Below are 17,686 nucleotides of genomic sequence, written 5' to 3' on the forward strand. Positions count from 1 at the left end.
CCTCCCTCTCTCTCTCTCTCTCTCTCTCTCTCTCTCTCTCTCTCTCTCTCTCTCTCTCTCTCTCTCTCCCTCCCTCCCATACTCTGTCCCTGCCTGTCTGTCTGTCTCTCCAATTCTCTGTCTCTCTGCCTGACCATCTGTCTGTCTCTGTCTGTCTCTCTCCATCTCTGTCTCTTTCTGTCTCTGACTCTGTCTCTCCCTTTCTCTCTGTTTCTCCCCCCTTCTCTCTCTGGCTCTGTCTGTTTGTTTCTGTCTCCCTCTCTCCCTCTCTCTCTGTTTCTGTCTGCCTCTGTCTGTCTCCCTCTCTCACTGTCTGTCTCTGTCTCTGTCTCTGTCTCGACCTACTTCCCATCTTAGAATCAAAACTGTGTATCGGTTCCAAGGCAGAGAGGAATAAGGGCTAGGCAATGACTTGCCCAGGTTCACACAGTTTTGAACCCAGGACTGCCCATCTCTAAGCCTGGCTCGAAATTCACTGAGAGACGGAGCTGCCCCCAGCACATCCTCTCTAGAGATGAGCCAGGGTTGTCTGTAGTGTAGCTTAAGAAGCCACATCGATGGACACCCCGAATGTGTGTTGTGACGGCATTCCCTTTGGAAACCACAGCATTTCATCATACTGAGAAGCTAGTTAGTATGTGTTGGGGAGAAAGACAGGAAAGATACAATGAAGAGAAGAAAGGATGAAAGGAAGAAAACTAAAAGGAGGAGAAATGGAAGGAGAAGAGAGAACAAGAGAAAAGGGAAGGAAGGAAAAAAGGAAATCGAGAGAAAGGAATAATAGTGGGGAGAAAGAAAGGAAGCACAGTGACCACCACTTAGTAGGCGCCTTATTAGGCATTGTTTATTGATGTGGGTAGGATTATTTAATCACAGAACACAATTTTTCAAGGTGAAAAGCGTACCAGTCTTTGGAGTCAGAGGATCTGGGTTCAGATTCTGTCTCTGATGCTCGCTGCCTTTGAGGTCTTGGGCTGGTCATTTAATCTCTTTAGGCATCAATTTCATCCACCATAAAAATGAGAGAATTGGGCTTGGTCACCTCTGAGGTCCCGGCTAGCTTTAGATTTATAACCCTAATTTAATTATTTTTTAAAAATTGCTATAAAACTTTCCCTTCAATGGAACATCTGGTTTTGTAGACTCCAAGGAATAATCACTCACATTTAAATAATAGCAATTACAATAATGATAGCCTTACAATTATATGAGAGTCAGTGGGGTGTAGCAGATAGAGAGCTGGCCTTAGAGCCAGGGAGATGTGGGTTCATGTCCCACCTCTCTCTGTCCATGTGTCTCTGTCTCTTGTCTCTGTCTGTCTGTCTGTCTCTCACACATACATACACACACACAAGCGGGTGACCCAACACAGTCACCTAAAGTCTCAGTGCTCCAGGCAATTTCCTCTACATTGGAGAGGAGGTGCTGACCTGCTTTGGTATTGTGAACTCTTTGTTCCAGATTGTGCAAACCACTGAAATCAGGAGTCTAATCTCTGCCTCCACTAAGGTTTAAAAAATGCCTCCCTCACACACAACCTGGTGAGTAGTAGTTATACCCATTTTATTGATGGAGCAATTCTATTTTCCATAATAATCCTGCATTTTCTCCCTCATACCTTCCATGTCCCAGCCATACTTGCCTTCCTCATGTATTTCTTACACATTCCATGACTTCCCACAGGCTGTCCCTCACACCTGGTCTGCTCTCCTTCCTTATTTCCTTCAAGGCTCTGCTCAAGCTCTCCTTTGAAGCTTTTTGAATCATTCCTCCACTTGTCCTCCCCACAGCCCTTCGCCCGAGTTTTTATTTAGTTGCTAGCCTGTATCCGCATCTCTGTACATGCTGGATCGCCAATAAAGTGTGAACATCCAGAGGACAGGTACTGTTCATTTTTCCATTTGCAGCCTTAGCATCTGGCCCAGTGCCTGGCCCAGAGGAGCCCCTGGTTGAATGGAATGGAATGTAACTGAGCTGTCTGGCCTCGCCGGGCATCATTTCTGCCCCTTTCCACATTTGGTTTGATGGTAGGATGTGGCTGCTCAGTCCTGAATTGTTTTAGATGGAGGTTTCAGTGAGTCACCTTTTCTAGACTCTGTGGGCCCCCCTTCCCCTCTTTGTAGCCCCTCCCCCAGCATAGTGCCTGGTACCTAGTAGGTTTTTAGTAAATGCTTGGCGATGGATTGAGGTGATCCTAGTGGAGACACTTGGAAACATGGCCCAGGTCTCGCTTCCTCCGGTTCCCAGTCCAGGATGAGCCTTTAGAGGAGAGGAATGTTTCTCCCTCCCAGAAACCTTGGGCTACCCCCATGGAGAGCCGGGTCATCAGCAAGGCTTCCTTCACAGATTCCTCAGAGACTCCTCATAGATCCAGAGCTTGGGCAATTTCCACACCCACCTTCTGTCTGATTTATTAACTGTGGGGCCGGCTTACCGTGAAACCGAGGGTCACAAATACCCATTAGGGCTCTGAAGATTCCATTTCACACCTGAGTGTTTTTTCCCAACACCTACTAATGTCCTCCTTTTGGGGGGGGGCTCCCCGTGTCTTTTCTTACTCTTCGTGGAGGGGGCTGGCGTTGGGGTATGAAATATATTCAGTGGCCAGGATTAGTCATGTGCACTTGGAGTGGGTATGAGCAAAGGAGCTGCTTTGTATGTTCTTTGTACTTATGGGCTTGTCTTTCTTCCCCTTCCCCCACCAGGAGAATGTCAGCTCCGTGAGGGAATGAATCAATCAACAAACCTTTCAAAGCACCTACTATGTGCCAGGCACTGTGCTAGCCTCTGGAGATACAAATTCTAAAAATGAAATAATCTCTACTCAGAGGGAACTTATGCTCTGAGGGAAAGGAAGCTTTCATTTTTGTCTTTGTACCCCTAGAACTTTCACAGGAGGGATGTTTAATAAATGTTTGTTGAATCAGATTCAATCTTTAGACCTGGAAGGGGTCTCAGAGGCCATCTAGTTTAATCCATTTAATTTTTCTGAAGATGGAATTTTATTTTTTAAATAACATTTTATTTTCCCCTTATTAGAGTAAAAACAATTCTTGATATTAAAAAAAACCCTCACCTTCCATCTTAGAATCAATACTGTGTGTTGGTTTAAGGCAGAAGAGCAGCAAGGGCTAAGCAATGGGGGTTAAGTGACTTACTCAGGGTCACACAGCTAGCAGGTGTCTGAAAATTTGATTTTTAAAAGGTTTTGAGTTGCAAATTCTTTCTCTTTTCTTGATCTTTCCTCCCTTCCTCCCTCCTTGCCCTTCTTTCCTGAGATGCTAAGCAATCTAATATAGATTTTACATATGCAATCATGCAAAACATTTTTCCATATTAGTCATTTTGTGGAAGAGATCTCAAATAAAAAAGAGAGAGAGAAGAAAGAAAATGAAATATATTATGTTTCAGGCTGCATTCAGATTCCATCAGTTCTTTCTCAGAGGGCAGATGGCATTTTATATCATGGGTATCTGGGACTCTTGGATCACTGCATTGCTAAGAATAACTAGGACATTTCTAGTTGCTCATCGAGAAATATTGCTATCCAGACACTTCCCAGCTGTGTGACCCTGGGCAAGTCACTTAACCCTCATTGCCTAGCCCTTACCACTCTTCTGCCTTGTCACCAATACCCAGTATTGATTCCAAGATAGAAAGTGAAGGTTTAAAAAAAAAAAAGAAAAATCGCTACTATTGGGTACAATGTTCTTCTGGTTCTGCTCACTTTACTCTGCATCAGTTCATATAAATTTTTCCAGATTTTTTTTGGAATCATCCTGCTTGTCATTTCTTATAGCACAATAGTAATTCATCATTATCTTATTCCATATTTTTCCCAGCCATTCCCAGGTTGATGGACATGCCCTCAATTCTCAATTCTTTGCCACCACACAAAGAGCTGCTATTAATATTTTTGTACAAGTAGATCCTCTCTCCCCCTTTTTCATCTCTTTGGGATACACACATTGTAATGGTATTGAAAGATCAGAGGGTATGCATGTCAACCCATTCATTCTGCAGACGAGGAATCTGGAAACCAATAAGATGGAATGATTTGTCCAAGGTCACTTTGGGAGTGAGTGTAAGAGGCTGAATTTGAATCCTGACCTTGGATTTCAGAGTGAGCATACTTTTGTTGTCTGCCCTGCCTCCAGAACAGAAGAAAAGAGAATGAAACAGAATCAAATAGAATAGAATAGAATAGAATAGAATAGAATAGAATAGAATAGAATAGAATAGAATAGAATAGAATAGAATAGAATAGAAAAAGGATAGGACAGAATGGGATGGGATAGATGGGAATGGATAGGATGATTTGGAAGGGCAAACAAGGGAAGAAAGGAGGAGAGAAGGGAAGAGAAAAGAAGAAGAGAGAAGGAAAGAGAAGGGAAAAAAGGAGTGTGTGTGTGTGTGTGTGTGTGTGTGTGTGTGTGTGTGTGTGTGTTAATATGTGTGTAGGGGACTGGTCTTTACCATTGGCTTAAATGACTCATTTTCCTCTTTTCCTCTTTTATTCTTTCTGGAAAATTTGGCTGGCTCTTCTCTCTCTAGTTGACATGATTCTTTCTCATGTGTCTTTGATAAAATGATTATTTCCAGGGGATCCCCACTAACTTTCTTCTCTTTTGCTTCTCAACAAGCATCAATCTATGCAGGGTACCAAGGGGGCAGAAACATAACAAAAAGAAATGAAGCAAGTCCCTCCCCTCCAGTAGCTGACCATCCAATAGGGAGCTTGTTGATTGATCTGGAAACATAGAGGTTGCTTACATATCTCTGGGCATGAGGACTCTGCATCTTTTTTTTTTTTTTTTAATTCCCATGATCACATTCTTTGGTTTTTATTTTATTGGAGATGTAAGGCTAGAAGTTTTAAAAAATTATATTAATTTCAACTTGCATTTATAAAACCTAATAAACATCAGGGTTGAAGTGAAGGATGGACAAACTCAGGTAAGAGAACCAGGTGAATGTTAGAAAGGATTTTCATTATATTTTATTTCATTATTTTAGGGCAACCAGATGGTGTCTATTGGACAGAGCATTGGACTAGGGCATGGGGAGACCTGAGTTCAAATCCTTCCTGGAAGGCATTTAATAGATATGTGTTGATCGATTGTTCGATCCATAGTATTTTATTGGGGACACGTAACATTTATTGGGGGAAGAGAGCACATAAATGGGAAGCATCTCTCAAATATCTCTTTTATGCATATCCATTTAATTGGAGAGCAGCTGAATGGTACAGTAGATAAAGTGCCAGGTCTGAAGTCCGGAAGACCCATTTTCCTGAGTTCAAATCTGGCCTTAGACACTTGTTAGCTGGGTGACCCTGGACAAGTCACTTCACCCTGTTTGCCTCAGTTCCTCATCTGTAAAATGAGCTAGAGAAGGAAATGGCAAATCATTTCATTATCTTTGATGAGAAAACCTCAAATGGGGTCATGAGGAGTCATGTCTGAAAAATGACTGAAACAACAACAAACCTAGTAGGAATATATGCCTGGTGCTTTGTAAACCTTAAGGTGCCATATTTATTATGTATTATTATGTATTATGTATGACTTATTATGTATTATGGGCATCTGGATGGAATAGTGATAAGAGCTCTGAACTTGGAGTCAGGAAGATAGGAATTCAAATTTACCTCAGACACTTCCTAGATATGTCACCTTGGGCAAGTCACTTAACCTCTGTTTGCTTTAGTTTTCCTATCTCTAAAATGGGGGTGACAATAGAATTGAGGGTTAATGTAAAGATCAAATGAGATTTTATATATTTACATATATATCCTTTTAAACCTTAAAGTACTATATAACAGAGCTTCAAAAATAGCCTAGGGATGCAACTTGGTGGCCCAGTGATAGAGAGACAGGTCTAGAGATGGGAGGTCCTGGGTTCAAATCTGCCTCAGATACTTCCCAGCTTTGTTACTCTGTCCACATCCCTTAACCCCAGTTTCCTATTCTTTACCATTCCCTTGGAACCTATACTTGGTATCGATTCTAAGACAGAGGGTAAGAGTTTTAAAAAAATAGCTTAGGTTCCCATCTAATATTTGGCTTATCTTTAGATCTCTAGCACCTGGCCTATATACAGTAGGTGCCTAATGGATGCTTGTTGAATTGTGTTGGGTCTTGGGAACGAGAGTCCCCAAAACATGGCTAACCCTGTATCAGCAGGGACTGTTGAATTCTGTTCTAATAACTAGACTTTGTTGATGTGGAGAGCTGGAGTTAAAATAAGGAAACCACCGAATGTCAGAACTTCCATGGGGCTACTGACCGCATGTCCCAACAGTTGGCCACAAGCCTCTGGAAACCAAATGGGCAGAGCCCAAAGCCTTGGGTGCATTGGTGTGGTTCAGTGGTATGCCTGGTAACTACAACAACTTGGCCTGTTAGAGAAATGGAGGTTTTCAGATTTTTTAAAATGGGGAACAAATGACAAGATTTTGCTCTTTGTCATCTGTGGCTAAAAAAGAAAGATCTGATTCGCAAAGATTAAAAGAAGATATTTTTAGAAGCACCTGCTCCTCCGTTTCAGTCTTTCAACTGGTATCTATTAAACCCCCCACTATGTGCATTAGATAGTGGATAGAGCATGGGGTTTGGGATCCTATTCCCAAGTTCTCCGGCCTCAGACATTCCTAGCTGTGTGACCCTGGGCAAGTCACTTAACCCCCATTGCCCAGCCCCTTTCTCTTTTCTGCCAGGGGCCCAGTTCTTAGTATGGCTTCAAAGACAGAAAGTGAGGGGTTTAAAAAGAGAGGGAGAGAGAGGCGAGTTGGAAACTGATAGGCTAGTGTGCCTTGACTTCCACTTCTGGTAAAATCCGAGAATGTATAGTATCGTCCTAAGAATGGCCAGTGAGCATCTCAAAAAATGGAGTGGCGATTCCCCTAAAGCCAGCAGGACTTTGTCAAGAGCACGTCAAACCAGATGAATCCAATTTCCTGTTTTGACAGGATTACTAGCCTAGTGTATCAGGGCAATGCCATGGATAGAGTTTACTTTCATGGCGAGCAAAGTTTTGCAGAGTATTCTACGTGGAGGACCAACATGGAGAGTTATCGGCCAGATGGTTGGCTGGGAGTGGTTAGGTTGACTGGCCGGACTCAAACGAGGAATCATTAATGAATGAATGTCGAGTCGGAGCATCGTCTCTATTGAGAGGAGCTCCTGGGCTTGCCTTTGTCCTGTGCCGTCTAATATCTTCTTTAATGGCATCGGTGGAGTCATAAACGGCACCTTTGGAAGCACTGCTGATAGCCAACATGTTGACACACAGAACCAGGAAGCCCCCAAAGCTCGACGGTCTAGAATGTTGGGCAAACATAACAGGATACCAATTTTATGAGCATAAATATAGAGTCTAACCAGAACGAGACATACACTTTGGGGCATGGAAAATGTGTGTATTTGTTTTGCTTGACTGTTTTTTATCTTGGGGAAAGGGAGGGATAGCAACAGTATCGTCAAGAAATGAAAGAGAATCATTATGACGGCTTCAAAACGGACAGAAGAATAGCAGGAATTTCATAGGGAAACAAGACAGGGAGGACAACTTTGAAAGTAACATTTTGAAAGAATTCTATTTTTAGACTGTACACTCCTTGAGAGCAAAGGTAAAGTGTGGTTTTATATTTATAAATATGTGGTTTTGTAATAAAAAATTATAATATAAATGTGGTTTTACAATATAAATATATCATATTTTATCATGTTATATAATATTATAACATATAATGAAATAAAATATATTTTAATACGTAATATATAATGTAAAATATATTATATAAATATATTTTGCTATTCTAATTTGTATATACAAATGATTTCTCTCTTTCCCTCCTCCTTTCTTTCTCCCTCATTTCTTTCTCCATCTTTCTGTCTGTCTGTCTCCCTCCTTCCCTCTTCTTTCACTCTATAACTGTGGTGGTGAACCTATGGCACACATGCTAGAAGGGGCACTCAGAGCCTTCTCTGTGGACATACCCACTGTAGTCCCAGCACAGAGTCTACCAAAGTTCATTACTAGAAAGTTGGAGGGATGCATGGGCTGGGCTGCTCTCCTCCCCCTCTCCACATGCACCTGAGGACAACCTGCCCCTTTAAAAGGTTTGCTATCACTGCTTTCTAACCTTCTTTCTCTTCCTCTTTTTCTCTCTCTTCCTTTTTCTTTCTCTACCTTTTCTCTCTTTCTCTCTTCTTTTTCATTTTCTCCCTTCATCTCCTCTGTCCCTCTTTCTTTCTAATTTCCTTTTTCCTCTTCCCCTCCCTTCCTCTTTCCTTCTTCCTCTCTTCTCTTTTTCTCCCTCTTCTCTTTTTCTCTGGCAAAAAGAAAGGAAGAAAGAAGGAAAGAAAAAGCAAAAGAAGGGAAGAAACAAAGATAGATATTAGAGAAAGAAGGAAAAATGCAGAGAAAAAAAGTCCAAGAGAATTCCATGTTCTCTAGGACATGTATATATATATTTAAAAATGTCAAGTCTAACACTTGCTGTTAGTCTAACAGTAGGGCCAAACTTCCATTTCTATAGGTATAGGATGAGAGATAGGTCTACATAGGGTTTCTGAAAACTCTGAAAAACAAAAATTTGGGGATTTTAGGACCCTTTAAGCTCCAAATGAGTCACGAGTGTGATATGGTAGCCATTTAGCCGACTTGATCTTTGGCATTCAGAGGGGCACCAGGTCCTACATCTAGGGAGGTGATTCCATTCTTGAACGCTTTTGACCTGGTTGGCACACATCTGGAGTACTTGCTTGATTCCAGGTGCCAGGATTTTTAGAAAGAATATTGCTAAACAGTAAACCACCCAGAGGCGAGTGAATAAAGTGAGTGAGGGTTCCAAGATCATGCCTCATGGGTATAACTGAGTATAGAGCTTTGCAATCCATCTTTGTTGCCCCAGGAATCCTGTGACATATGGGATATTGGAGTCAGTTTGACAATGTCCTGTTACCCTTTCCACCCCCATCCCCACCCCAGGTAACAAAAGACAATGGGATCTTTCAGATATTTTGACAGTATGAGCCAGAATTCTGACTCAATATACACTTGGTGGGGCAGCTAGGTGACTCAATGGATGGAGAACAAGGCCTAGAGATGGAGGTTCTTAGGGTTCAAATTTGGCTTTAGACTTTTCTAGCTATATGATCCTGGGCAAATCACTTAACCCACAATGCCCAGCCCTTACCGCTCTTCTGCGTTAGAATCAATACACAGAATTGATTCTAAGATGGAAGGTGAGGGTGTTAGAGAATAAAAAAGACACATTTGGTTTTTGCAGCTAGAAATAATGTTTGACTGAATTGACAAGCAATCTGTCAAAGGTCTCCCAATTTCCCCCAGTTCTATAAACTTGTGCTTAGTTTAGTTCAGGTCCTCCCTTGGAGACTTTGGATTCCAGTCAAGACCACCAAGAAGAATGAGAAGAAGAGTGCTATAATGAAAAGAGCCAGGAATCCTCGCATTCCAGTCCTGTTTCTGGCACTTAGATGCTGTTGGACCAAGGACAAGGAATTGTCCTTCAAAATTCCAGCATCACTTTCCTCATTTGTTCAATGGGGATACTAATATCGGTGGATGCTGTGCAATAATACATTGGTGTTACCTACCTCATGGGGTTGTTGTAAGGCTCAATGGGGAGAGTTTTAATTTAAAATTGATGGATTCATTTTCAAGAACAGATGACAGATAATGTCCTTCAGTTTTCATAAATGATCTCCCCAATAAACAAATTGTTATGGGGGATGGGAGGGAAGGGAGGGAGATGGCTGGTAAAATATTTTCCTGGGAACTTTTTTGGAGCTATAGCTCTAGTGAAGGAATCATTGAGTCTTATATGTGTTATGTGTTTAATAAATGTATATCAAGGGAATGAATGAATGGTTTAAGTGGGAAGAATATTAGAATTCCCTAGATCAGTGAAGGGCAAACTTTTTAAAGAGGGGGCCAAAGGAAAGGAAATACTCATCTGTCAGTCTGTTTCTAAGGCAACTCTTCCCAAGTTTCATTATATTGTATCTTACTCATTGTATTCATAAGATTAGGAATAATGTTGTCAGGCTGGATAGAACATTTCAGAGGGCCACATCTGGTCCTCGGACCGTAGTTTGCCCATCACTGCCCTAGAGTTTGGAGCACTGGACTGACTTCTCCTATCTGCTGCTTACTCTAGGGTCAGATTATTCCCCTGAAGATTTAAACAAAAACTCAGGAGCAACTAGGTGGCTGAGTGGATAGAGAGCCAGGGGAGTTCTGGGTTCCAATCTGGCCTCAAACACTTTCCAGCTGTGTGACCCTGAGCAAATAACTTAACTTCAATTGCCTAGCCTGTACCACTCTTCTGCCTTGGAACTAATATGTAGGGTTGATTCCAAGTAGGAAGTTGAGGGTTTCAAAAAAAGAAAGAAAGAAAGAAAGAAAGAAAAATCAGTGGATTTGCTAAGAAATCTCTAGTGGCTGGTGAGGTAGACTTTGATCTGTAATATCCTTAGGCAAAAGAATCCTTTCTTCTGAGCCTTGGTTTCCTCCCTTCTAAAATGAGAGAGTTGAACTGGCTGTTCTTTCTATATTCTAAAATAATTACCCTAAGGGAAAACTAGTTCCTATGTCTGGATGACCCTCTCATGTGAACCTCTTTCTTTTTCTTTTCTTTTTTTTATTAACTCAATGGGGAGAATTTTAACTCAAAATTGATAAACTGATTTTCAAGAACAAGTATCAGGTAAAGCCCTCTGATTTTCATAAGTGTCCACCCCAATAAAGAAATGTTACGGGATTGGAAGGGAAGAGAGCAAAATGGTGGAATAGGAGGGGGAGTAAACTCTTTTGAGGTTCTTTTCTTTTTATTATTGTCACTTCCCAATGGGTCATTTTTCACCCCAAGAAAAGTTATGCCTGATAAACAATACAGTAAAGCAAAACTATTCCACACATTGGCTGCATAAGAAAAAAAATGTATGGCTGACTAAGAAAATTATGCAGTGGGTGTAGTGAAATATCATTGCACCATGAGAAAGGAGGAATATGTTGAATGCTGAGAGGTATGGGAGAACTTGTATGAACAGATGCAGAATGAAATAAGCTGAACCAGGAGAATAATATCCGCAATACTCCCATGAAATGAATCTAAAGAATAGCATCAGGATACAAAACACCATGATATATTCACCTACATGAAAGACCGACTCCAAGGAGGAACCAGGAAAATATACTTCCTTCTTTGCTATTCAGAAGGGGCCAATTTGCATGTGGAGTGCCATATATAGTGTTGTCCTTGTTTCATGTGGTGGTTAATTTTCTGAACTGCCATTTCTCTCTTTGTTATTTGTTATTATAGGTGTGGAACTTGTCTTGATTAAAGACTAGTTCTTTTTTTTAATTTGAAACATTTTATTTAATTAATTGATTTAGAATATTTTTCCATGGTTACATGATTCATGTTCTTTTCCTCCCCTCCTCCCAACCCCCTCCCATAGCCAGTGAGAAATTCCACTGGGTTTCACATGTGTCATTGATCAAGACCTATTTCCATATTATTAGTATTTACACTAGGGTGATCATTTAGAGTCTACATCCCCAATCATGTTCCCATCAAACCATGGTATCAAGCAGTTGTTTTTCTTCTGCATTTCTGCTCCCACAGTTCTTTCTCTGGATGTGGATAGTGTTCTTTCTCATAAGTCCCTCAGGATTGTCCTGGGTCATTGCATTGCTGCTAGTAGAGAAGTCCATTATGTTCGATTGTACCACAGTGTATCCATCTCTGTGTATAAGGTTCTCCTGCTTCTGTTCCTTTCACTCTTCATCAATTCCTGGAGGTCTTTCTAGTTCACGTGGAGTTCCTCCAGTTCATTATTTATTTTAGTACAAAAACACTTGTTCTTCCTAACTACTTTAGTTGTTCTGTGTTTTTCAAGGTTGACATAGGATATGGCTTTCTGGGGAGGATGAAGAGAGAAGATGTATTTGGCAGTGATGGTGAGGGAGCATCTCAGTGGCTCATTGGGTTGAGAGCCAGGCTTAGAGATGAGAAGTCCTGAGTTTAAACCTGGTTTCAGATATTTCCTAGCTGTGTGACTCTGGGCAAATCACTTAAGCCCCATTACCTAGCCCTTACCATTCCTACCTTAGAACCAATACATAGTATTGATTGTAAGACAGAAGGTAAGGGTCTAAAAAAAATGTGATATAGAAAAACAAAATAGCAATAGCAATTGATTTTTATGTCTCAGTCTCTGCCTGTGGATCTTTTCCGTAGAAATAGAACACCAATGAGGATTGACCCCAAAGAAGAACCAGGAAAATATACTTCCTTCTTTTCTTATCATGACTTGGCTTTCTGGGAGTAGCCAAGTGGCCCTGTGTTTGGGCTTGGCACTGGCAAATAGGCCATTGTTACTCCTTTCTTAACCTCCCCACCTTGTCCCAACACTCAGGGATAGATACCAGGATCCTCCCATAGATGATGCACAACTGCCAAATCTCTTTTTTGAACATTAAGGCTGCGTAATCTTGACCTAGCTTCTGGACTGACCCTTCCATGGGCAGCTCTCTGAAACTTGGGGATGCTTGTTTGGGAAAAGGAGGGTCACGCTTCCTGGCATGCAGTTCCTGGTGTAATTGTCCAATTCTAGAGGAGGAGGAGGGCCTGCAGACTGTTTCTTGTTAAAAATGAAAGGAAGGAAAAAGCCCGGGAGCAATTGTGCCCTTGTAAACAAGCTTACGGGCTCTTGGACAAGCATTGCTTGGTCTGTTGCGGTGGGCTTGGAGAAACCACAGCTCAGAACCATCCCTGATGTGGAAGGAGGACCAGTGTGTTTGCTGAACTTGCTGGGCCGTTAGAAGGGGCCTCTGGGAGACAGTCATTAGAGGAAAGGTTTGTATTCTAGTCTCTCATCTCCAAACACTCAAACCTTGTTAACTCTGACTCCACTGATTTCATATTTGTGATCATACCACCTTCCACACCGCTCTATGAAGAAAGGGCTTTGTGATATCACAAGTAAGATTTCAGGAGTTATATTTAGCTTACCTGAGAGAGAATACGTTTTTTAAAAGGACCTTTGTCAACTTGGGTGTATATATTGATGATTATCTTTGAGTATTGTTGATTTATTTCAGAATTATTATCTTGGATCCATGATCCTTTTATACAAAATTGACAATTTTTTAAATATATATTTTTTTCTTTTTCAATAGAATTGACTTTCTTTATAATCCTTTGTATTTTATTTTATATATAAAAAGAGTATTATTCTGAGAAGGGCTTCATCAGTTATGTCAGTCTGTCCAAGGGGCCCAGGACACAAAAAATGAATGTCACAAATTGTTTAAAGTTTTATCAGCCAATTATCTGAGGCAGTGCGGTGCAGCAGAAGGGGATAGAAAGCTGATTGTGGCAGAATGAAAACCTGGGGTCAAGTCCCATCTGGGGCTTGTTTTTCCTGTGTGCACCCAGGCAAATCACTTCTCCCATTAGATTATGTAAGCCTCATGAGGGCAGGGACTGTCTTTTATCTCTATTTGAATCCTTAGTCTTTAGCACAGTGCTTGGCACATAGGAAGTACTTAATAAGTCCTTCCTCCCTCGGAATCATGACTGGTCTTTGAATTGATCAGAGTTTTTAATTCTTTCAGTTATTTTTTCTGTGAAATGTTATTGTTTAAATTGTTTTCCTGGTTCTGCTCACTTCATTCTGCATCACTTTAATACAACTCTTCCCTGGTTTTTCTGCAACCATTTTCTTGATCATTTCTGGTAGAGCTATGATCTTAGGAGTTTGATTGTGAAAGGGAGGGCGGTTATGGCAGAATTGTTTGAAGGGATAGCAGGGTCAAGTGAAGGGTTTTTTTTTTTTAGAATGGAAAAGCCCTGGGAATAGAAGAGGTTGAATATTAAGGAGAGAAAGAGGAGGTTTGAAAGGGTGAGCTCCTGGAATCAAGAACATAAATAGTAGGTTTGACATAGACAAGATGGGCCATCTCATTCTCTGACACTGAAGCAAAAGAGAAGATGGGAGATAATGGCGGTTTCAAGTATAGAACTGGAGAAGAGAGAAAGCTCATTATAAATGGCCTCCATATTCTCTACCATTAAAATGGGTCTGATGGGAGACATTTATTAGTGCTTATTTTAAATTCCTCTATGTACCTGAAGGTAATATAGAAAATGATATTTTCATAATAGCTCACACCTATACAGTGCTTTAAGGTTTACAAAGCACTTTTCCCCTGACAAACCTTTGAGGTAGATCACGCAAGTGTTATTATCCCTATTTTATAGGCTGGACTCAGAAAGGTTAAGTCGATTTCCCAGGGTCACACAGTAAATATCAGAGCCAGGGTTTGATTCCCAGTCTCCCAGTTCTTCACTAAACCAAGTCGTGACTTGCTAGGTCTTTCCCCCAATTAGTTGAAATAAAGGAGGAGTTAGTTAATAGGGGAAAATACCAGAGAAGCCGGAGACCAAAGGAACTGAGGCTCAGAATCCTCAAAATATAATAGGTGAGTCTCAATTACTGTATAAAGCTGTCTGATTATATACCTGGCTGGTGTCTCAGAGCAGAGAGGCCTAGGGCTCAGGCACTTGACTGTGGCATTCATCTTGGGTGGCACAGATTTCATTTGGGTCAGGGCTAGGTCAAAGCCAGAAGGTTCATTGCCCATGGGGATTTCCATGACTTGTGCAATTTGCCCCTTTCTGAGGGTCTGACTCTCACCTTATTGAAGAAATGTTCTAGGATGTTCTAGGAGTATGGCTGGAGCAGGAGACCAATGGCTTTTAAAGGCCTCTGAGGGGAAAACAGAAGAGGGAGAAGAAGGAATTCATTTCTCATCTCTGCCCATTTGTTCTGGCTGTGTCTTAGAAGCAGATAGTTAGTCAACAAACCTTTATTAAGCACTCACCATGTGCCAAGCAGTGTAGAAAGTGCTAGCAAAATGGCTACAAAGAATGAAGCAATCAGGGAGCAGAAAGTCTAAACTGAACAGGACAGGAAGGCCTTTATTCTCATCTTGAAGATCTTTGAGGACTGGCCAACCTTTCCCAACCTATCCTCCCTTGATCAGATAAGGAGAGTGAGAAAAGGATATGGATCAGTCCCCTATTTTATGGATGATGAAATGGAATAAGGCATATTCTTGGGAAAACCTGTGGATGCTAAGGTCTGTGAGATGTAGCAGACAGTGAGGTTATGTTGGAGTTAGAGGATCTCAGCTCTCCCACTTGCTGCCTGGATAATCGTGGGCTTCACTGGCCTTTTCTGCTCTGGGACTTAGTTTCCTCCTATGGGTTGGAACACTTCCCTTTCAGCTTTGAATCTAGGATCCTTTGATCTTTGAATGAAATTCTGTCAAGGGGTCACTAATCTGGGAGCTAGGAAAGGTCTCAGTCTGGCTGCCTCACTTTATAGATTAGAAAACTGAGGGCCAGAGAGGGCAAGCAATTTATCTAAGGCCACACAGATAATAAGTATCGGAAGTAATATCTGAACCCATATATTTTGACTCCAGATGTAGCGATATTCCCACTACATCAAAATTCCTGCTGGTTTTAGCCTTCTAGTGACCCATCAACTCACAGCTATTAATAATGATGATGATAGTGGTGGTCCTGGTGGTGATGATGATGGTTATGATGGTGATAATGGCAGTAATAGCTATGATAATGATGATGATGGTGATGTTGCTGGTGGTAGCGATGGTGGTGGTGATGATGATGGAGATGATAATGATGATGGTGGTGGTGATGATGATGATGGAGATGATAATGATGATGGTGGTGGTGGTCCTTGTAGTGGTAATGATGATGGTGATATGATGATTATGATGGTGATAATGGCAGTGATAGCTATGATAATGATGATGATGGTGATGCTGCTGGTGGTAGCAATGGTGGTGGTGATGATCATGATGATGGAGATGATAATGATGATGGTGGTGGTGGTCCTTATGGTGGTAGTGATGATGGTGATATGATGGTTATGATGGTGATGGAGATGATAATTTTTTTAATGATGGAGATGATAATGATGATGGTGGTGGTGATGATAATGATGGTGATGATGATAATCAGTCTTTTCATGATTTACACATAATTTCTTCCCTGTTTTTCAGAGCGGATGCTAAAGCAATGAACTAAGAAACCTGTATTTGCTAATTCAATGAGTAGCTCTGTTAAACCCTGGAGGGAATATAAAAAGACCCTAAAAGTTTTCAGGGGAGACAAGACTGTATGAGAGTATAACAAATAACAAACATAACCATTTCCTCTGCTCTAGATGATCAGGCAGGAGTCGGCAACCTTTTTGGCCGTGAGAGCCATAAACGCCACATTTTTTAAAATGTAATTTCGTGAGAGCCGTACAGTGCTCATAGTGCCGCTCCTGTAACGTTGCACCTGAAAAAAAATGGACTTCATGGCTCCTGCAGAAAGAGCCACATCTGGCCCTCGAAAGAGCCAGATATGGCTCGAGAGCCATACATTGCCGACCCCTGTGATAAGGGTTCCTATAAGGGGTGACTGGAGTCATAGGATCATAAATACAGAGCTAACAGGGGCCATAGATATTGGGTCCAATTCCCTTTCCCCCATTCTATGGATAAAGACACTGAGACCCCAAAATGTTAAGTGAGGTTCAGGAGGATAAGAAAGGCAAAGGAGAGGAGAATACATTCTTCTTTAGGGTGGTGGAATGTCTTTCTACTACAAGGCTGTCCCAAGTAAGTTCTGGGTGGGGTCTTCCCATTAAATTTGAGCTCTCAGAGGGCAATGAGCTCATTCCCTTGCCCCTTTCTTTGAATCCCTTGGCTCAGCACAATGCCCAGCACATAACTGACTGACTTACTGGGTAGAGCATTAGACTTGGATTCAGGAAGAACCGAATTCAAAGTCCACTTTAGACACTCATTAGCTCTGTGCCTCTGCAAAGTCATTTTACGTTTTGGAGCATCAGTTTCTTTATCTACAAAATGTGGATAATAATATCTGCTGTTTTCAATGAAATGGGCATTGATAAGCTGGAGGATGCTCAGAGGAGAGCAGAACAGCGAGGAGCTTCAAGTTCATTCTATATGAAGATCCATCAAAAGAACTGGGGGTGCTTAGGCTGGAGAAGATAAGATTCAGGGGGAAAATATAGCTGTTCTCAAGCATTTAAAGGATTGTCACACAGCGGCAAAGTTCGATCTGTTCTGTTTAGCTTGGGGGAAAGTCTTGGAACAAAATGTAAAGAGGTAAATTGGAGCTCCATTTCAGGAAAGGCCTCCAGACGATGAGGGCTCTCCAAAAATGGAATGGGCTGCCTTGGGAGGTAATGGAATGGGTTCCCTCAGTGAAGGCCTTTAGATGGAGGTCAGATAATCCCTCGTAGGGCATTTTGTATTGAGAATTTGGGGAAATGGCAGCATAAGTTGGAACCAGAGAGCTGCCAAGGTCCCTTCCAACTCTGAGATTCTGTGCTTCTGTGATTCTGTAGATAAAATGCGTTACCAGCTTGAAAATGCAACATGGAATGTAGTTATTTTTGTTACTGTTATTAAATCCCAGATTAATTTTTATCTGGTTGCTAAGGAATACACCATGGCATCATGTTCTGTTATGAATGCCATATCTTAAGAAGGACATTGATAAGCTGGAGAGTGTCCAGAGGAGGATGACTGGGGGATGAGCACA

Source organism: Gracilinanus agilis, chromosome 4 (assembly GCF_016433145.1).
Source record: "Gracilinanus agilis isolate LMUSP501 chromosome 4, AgileGrace, whole genome shotgun sequence".
Taxonomy (NCBI): domain Eukaryota; kingdom Metazoa; phylum Chordata; class Mammalia; order Didelphimorphia; family Didelphidae; genus Gracilinanus; species Gracilinanus agilis.